The sequence below is a fragment of the Sinocyclocheilus anshuiensis genome, unplaced genomic scaffold, assembly GCF_001515605.1.
Source record: "Sinocyclocheilus anshuiensis isolate Anshui unplaced genomic scaffold, SAMN03320099.WGS_v1.1 scaffold692, whole genome shotgun sequence".
NCBI classification, from domain to species: domain Eukaryota; kingdom Metazoa; phylum Chordata; class Actinopteri; order Cypriniformes; family Cyprinidae; genus Sinocyclocheilus; species Sinocyclocheilus anshuiensis.
The window spans coordinates 1-6,807 of record NW_015554096.1 but is presented as its reverse complement, the minus strand read 5'-3'; positions in this window follow the sequence as shown (position 1 = coordinate 6,807).

The window sequence follows — 6,807 nt, the reverse complement described above, 5'->3', positions numbered from 1 at the left end:
TATCATCTCACCAAGTTTCAAATGTAAATTAGTATTTCTCACTTTTGCCTAAGTACAAATATTTTCATTGATATATCATGTAACTAATTTGATTTCTGCTTCTTTGTATGTTGTCCATTTCAATCGAAACTGGTTGTTTTTGGACAATTGAATCTCTGTATTTGGTTACACTGAATATTTTGCTTACTGATGAAGGGGGGTGTTAAAACCAACAATTGTTGATTTTATCATAATGCAATTTATTTTAATGTTTCCAACAACAGTGTAAGAGCTTTTCAGGTCATCTTTTGTTCTCACCCTGACCATCTTTTAAAGTACATCGATTTAATGGCTTTTTGCCAGAGACAAATTTAATCTGACCACATCAAATCTCTGACCAATGACAAATGCCATGTATACTTTTGCTGTTTGTTGTGCCATATGTTCTTTTAAATCACAGGATCCCTGCTGCATGAGTTCACATCCTGTGTACTGCCTCAGAAAGAGGGACAAGTGGGTTCTACCATGTTCAGTCAAGTCAAGTCACCTTTATTCATATAGCGCTTTTAACAATACAGATTGTGTCAAAGCAACTGTACAGCATTAATTAGGAAAATAGTGTGTCAATAATGCAAAATGACAATAGAAAACACTAAATTTTCAGTTAAAGGCAGTTCATAAGTGAATTCAGTGATGATGTCATCCAGCTCAGTTCAGTTTAAATAGTATCTGTGCAATCAAGTCAACGATATCACTGGAAATGAAGTGTCCCCAACTAAGCAAGCCAGAGGCGACAGCGGCAAGGAACCAAAACTCCATCGGTGACAGAATGGAGAAAAAACCTTGGGAGAAACCAGGCTCAGTCGGGGGGTCAGTTCTCCTCTGGCCAGACGAAACCAGCAGTTCAATGCCTGCTCTTGTGGAGGTGTGAAGTATTCAATGGACGTTTTGCATATCTATGAAGGGTGCAACACCATTCGATGAAGAACTCTCACACAGGGCTGAAAGGAGAACAAAGACTGACCAACTGCAACAAGTCTGGACCAGAATTCTGAAGACGACATCTGCACACAACAGAAAGCATATTTTCATGGACTGTGTCACCTTTTGCCTCTTTATGTGTGGCCAACGGTGCCAAGGGGGGATTTGTAGGGTTGAAAATGATCAAAGACTTCTGCTTTCCTGTCCCAAACCCATCTTCAGTAACAAAAGGGCCATTTGGAATTCATGAAGGCACAGATGTGCTGATTGTGATCAAGTCCTGTAGGCTAACGTGTATACAATGGGGGTCTGCTAATTGTCACACCTTTTGCACAGTGGGTGAAGCTGTAATCTGCTGATTGGTCAGTTTTTTAGTCACATGGTCAAGGAAGGGATAAAAGAAGTCTATCTCTCTCGGTGCATGCTGGGAGTGTTGGGGTGTGTGTGAGGGTGCTTACGGGGAGAGGACGAGTGATTTTTTTTTCAGCCTATATATCTACGTATATCTACCTATTTTTACGTTTTCTAATCATTTGAATGATTATTTTCTTTCAAAAATAACATTTGATTTTTTTTGTGAGTGTTTTGGAACTTTTAAGGCGGCATTGGGATGGTGTCTACCCCCGCGGGGGTGGCGTCACCTGTGTCGCTCCGCCATGGAGTCAGGTGTGTAGCGGCGCAGGGAGTCACTGTTGAAGATGTGCTGCTAGCAATCGGAGAAAAAGTTGGATATGAAAACATTACTTCGGCATCCAGGATGAATAAAGCAGTAGTGGTGTTTGTCGAGAAAGAAGATATAGTTAACCGGTTGGTAAGTGATGGAATTGTGGTAAGTGGCGATTTTCTTATAATTTCACCGCTTGTTACTCAAACGACTAGAGTTACGATATCGAATGTGCCTCCTTTTATTCGGAATGATGAAATTGAGAAGGCTTTAACGCGATATGGTAAATTGGCTAGTGAGATTAAGATGATTCCACTGGGGTGTAAAAATGCAGCTCTGAAACATGTTATGTCTTTTCGGCGACAGGTGTTTATGTTCTTAAATGAATCAGAGTTGGATATTTCGTTCAGAGTGTTGCATGAAGGGAAAGCGTATGTTATTTACGCGAACATTGGAAGCATGAAATGTTTTGAGTGCGGGGACATCGGGGACATCGGGCACAAAAGGCACGCATGTCCACATAAGGCCCAGGTTAGTGAAGTGGAAGTTAGGCCTAGTACTTCTGCTACTGGTGAGAGTAGTAAGTCAACTTCTGAGCATGTGCAGCCTCAAGCTCCATCACAGAGAAACACGGATAGTGATGGATTGATTGAAAGTCAGACTGAGGATGTTAATGAAATGGTTGATTCTGGTAGAAATCATGATGATTCTGAAGTGGATGGTAATAGTGTAAAGCAGGGATGCCCACACTCGGTCCTTGAGGGCCGGTGTCCTGCAGAGTTTAGATCCAACCCTAATCAAACACACCTGAAGCAGCTAATCAAGGTCTTACTAGGCATAGAAACTTCCAGGCAGGTTTGTTGTTGAGACAAGTTGGAGCTAAACTCTGCAGGACACGTACTGGCCCTCCAGGACCGAGTTTGGACACCCCTGGGGCAGAGCGTGCAACCCAATGAAGTTTGGCTAGTATGGCATGACTGCCTTACACAAAATAAACTGTCTTACTGGGCAGTTTTTGAAGCTAAACTGTGCAGGACACCGGCCCTCCAGGACCGAGTTTGGGCTCCCCTGGTGTAAAGAATGATGATGCAGCTATGGTTAGTGTTGAAAGGGTTTCTAATGACAATTCTGAAATGTCTAATTCTGGTGAAATGTGTATTGATGTCGATTTGGGAATGAGAGATGATACGTTCTCTGAGATATCTGACATTGGATCACAGTGTGGAAGTGTGGAAGATGTATATACATTGCAAGATATAAATGACTTTCTAGATGTAACCTTCGGTAGAAATATTGAAGTTAAAGATTTTTTTCCAGATGTAGATAAATTCATTCATACAGTGAAATTGTTGTAGAGAAATGTTAGCTATGAGGCCTTAAGTAAACAGAAAAGGTTCAGGCTGAAGAAGATGTTAACAAAACTAAGAAAGGACAAAGCAACTGTCTCACAAAACAAATCAAATGTTTAAGTCACATGGGGTAAAGATCTTGTTCTGCCTTTCTTCTCTTTTTCTGTCCTCTCTATATTTTTTCCTTTTTATGGAGCTGTTGAGGGTGGCCTCTTTAAATATAAATGGGGGTAGAGATGGAAATAAATTGGCAATGGTATCAGAGTTATTTAGTATTAAAAAGATAAATGTAGCATTTTTACAAGAAACACACACTAATTTAGACAATGAATCTGAATGGAATAGATGGTGGGAGGGAAAAAGTGTTTTAAGTCATGGGACAAATACAAGTGCTGGCATAGCCATTTTGTTTCCTAAAGAAATGAATGTAAATATTTTGGGTGTAGAAGAAATCGTAAAAGGAAGAATATTGCTGTTAAAGGTGGAATATGAGGGATCTGTGTTTGTATTGATAAATGTTTATGCACCAAATAATGGACCTGAGCGTGTGAAGTACTTTTTAAAGTTAAGGAATGCTATTCAGAAAATTGATGATAATGTTTGCATTATTATTGGAGGGGATTGGAATTGCACTGTTGATTTTATTATTGATAGAAATGGAGAAGAACCCCATCATGGATCCAGTTGTGTATTGTCAAATATTTTAAAAGAGTTTAAATTAATAGATATTTGGAGAAGAAGAAATATAGGAATTAAACAATATACCTGGCTTAAAGTCATTAATAGTGGGGTTAGTGGAGCTAGATTAGATAGATTTTATATACGTAAAGAATGGAATAATAAAATTACGGATGTTTCTATTTTACCTGTAGGGTTTTCCGATCATCATTTGCTATTGTTTGGTTTGAATATGAAAAGAACGTCAAAGCCAAATTATTTTTGGCATTTTAATATCAAACTATTGCAGGATGCTTTATTTTGTGAACATTTTAAATTATTTTGGAATGACTGGAAGTTAAAAAAAGATTCTTTTGAAAATCTGTGTATGTGGTGGGAGGTTGGTAAAGCAAATATAAGAATCTTTTGTCAAAATTATAGTTCACATTCTACTTCTGTGGTGAAAATAGCTATACAAAAACTTCAAAGAGATATACAAGCTTTGGAGAATATGCTTGTGAATAATAACAATGATGGAAATGTACAAAATGAGCGTCTGGAAAAAAAGAAGGAACTTGGCTCATTATTACAAGAACAAGTGAAGGGAGCGTTAATAAGAGCAAGGATTTGTTCCATTAAAGACATGGATGCTCCTTCTTCATATTTCTTTAATCTTGAAAGGAAAAGTGTCCAGCAAATGTATCATCTTCGCCGGCCTGATGGAGTCATAACATCTGACCCAGTGGAAATAAGGAAACTGGCAGTTAATTTTTATACAGACTTGTATGGTGCTGAGTATTGTGATCCTGAATGTGCTTCTGATTTGCTGAGTGATCTACCGAAGCTGACAAATTAACAGAAAAATTCTTTAGAAAAACGGATTACGTTTCAGGAGATTACTGAAGCAATGAGACAGTTATCAAATGGCCGTTCTCCAGGAATTGATGGACTACCAGCAGAGTTTTATCAGTCATTCTGGAATGTACTAGGAAATGACTTATATGAAGTATTATTAGAGAGTATAAAGAACAAGCTACTTCCTATAAGTTGTCGAAGGGCAGTCCTTTCTTTGCTCCCTAAAAAGGGGGATTTATGCCTTCTAAAGAACTGGAGACCTGTTTCTTTACTGTGCATGGACTATAAAATACTTTCAAAATGTTTAGCAAATAGGCTGAAACATACTTTGGAATTTTTGGTTCATAGAGATCAAACATATTGTAATCCTAATAGGTCAATTGTGGACAATCTTTTTTTGTTAAGAGATGTAATTGATTTTAATCAATTTAATAATGTTGACCTGGGTGTGCTTTCGTTAGACCAAGAGAAAGCTTTCGATAGGGTCAATCATACATATCTTTTTGAGGTTTTAAGGAATTTTGGGTTTGGAAAAGATTTTATATCATACATTCAACTGCTATATTCTGAAGTTTTTGTGATTGTGAAAGCTGGTGGAGGGTTGAGTGCACCAGTACCTGTATTAAAAGGAATTAGGCAAGGCTGTCCACTTTCGGGACAATTATATAGCCTTGTTATTGAGCCATTGTTGTGCAGACTAAGGAATCTCAGTGGAATTTATTTTCCTGATGTAAATAATATGTACAGAATATCGATATCAGCTTATGCTGATGATGTTACTGCTTTTATTTCTGATCAAAATTATGTTAATATTTTAATAGAAGTTATTGGACGATATGAGAAAGCATCATCAGCAAGGGTAAACTGGGAAAAAAGTGAGGGACTTATTATTGGTCAGTGGAAAAGTGGGCAAGGACCTCCAAAATTACCAGGTGGATTGTTGTGGGCAAGAGATGGATTAAAAATGCTAGGTGTTTTTTTAGGAAATAAACAATTTCAGAATAAAAATTGGGAGGGAATGCTGGAAAAGGTGTCTGCCAGATTGCTCAAATGGAAATCGCTGTTACCGCTAATGTCATACAGAGGAAGAGTTCTGGTTGTAAATAACTTGGCTGCCTCAACTTTGTGGCATAGACTTATTGTAATGGAGCCACCTGAAGAATTGATTTGTAAAATACAGAAGACATTTGTGGATTTTTTTTGGAGTGGAGAACACTGGATTCGTGCAGCAGCACTCTACCTTCCCGTTTATGAGGGAGGTCAAGGTCTGGTGGATGTGCGGAGTAAGATCTGCGCTTTCAGAATACAAGCAGCACAGAGATTCCTGTATCATAAAAACTTAGCTTGGGCTCAGACTGCAAAAATGATTCTACAAAAAGCAGGTGGTCTTAAACTAGATAGACATCTGTTTTTAATGGAACTGGAAAAAATGAACCTGTCCGAGGTTACATCTTTTTATCGGTCAATGTTGCACTCTTGGAGAACTGTTTTTAAAGTGGAAAGAGATGTTGGCGAACCCGGGAGATGGATACAGGAGGAACCGTTGTTTTTTAACCCAGTGGTCCAGACAAGACTTTTGTCATCTGTAAGTGTGTGTGCATGTTTACAAAGACATGGCATTGTGAAGCTGGGACAACTTTTGAAAAAAGACCAATGGGAATCAGTGGAAACTCTGAAAGAAGTAACAGGCTTAAAGTCCTCGTGCTTGACTGAAAAGCTGGTGGAAGAAATTGTAAATGCATTACCAAGTGGCTATAGGAAAAATATTGGACAAGGATTTCTATCAGACATGAGAAGTGAACTGGACTTTCCAAAAATAAGAGTTGCTGCTGTCGTTCGTGAAAAGCAAGAGGATGAATCAGCAGGTTCAATTTTATCTTTTGGAACTCCACGGTTGGACTCGTTTGAAATCACATCAAAGAAAGCCATATATAATGCTACAGTCAAGGTTTTGCATCAAGATTCGCTTAAAGGACAAAAGATCTCAAAGTGGCCAGATCTGTTGAAGCCAGAATTTCTAGTGAGAGACAGGTGGAGAACCCTGTATAAACCACCAGTGGAGAAGTGGACAGCGGATCTACAGTGGAGGATTCTTCACGGAGCAATAGCAACAGACAAACATGTGGCGCACCTGAACCCAGCAGTAAGGGGTGGGATGTAGGTTTTGTGGAAAGGAAGAGAATTTAGAGCATTTGTTTTTAAAATTTAAAAGATTGGAAGGTTCTTAATAGATTGTTTCAAGCTTTTGGTCAAGATTTTTCAGAACAAGTTTTTATAGGGGTGTGAAATATAATTTTTTAGAAAGAAGGAAGATGTGTCTGT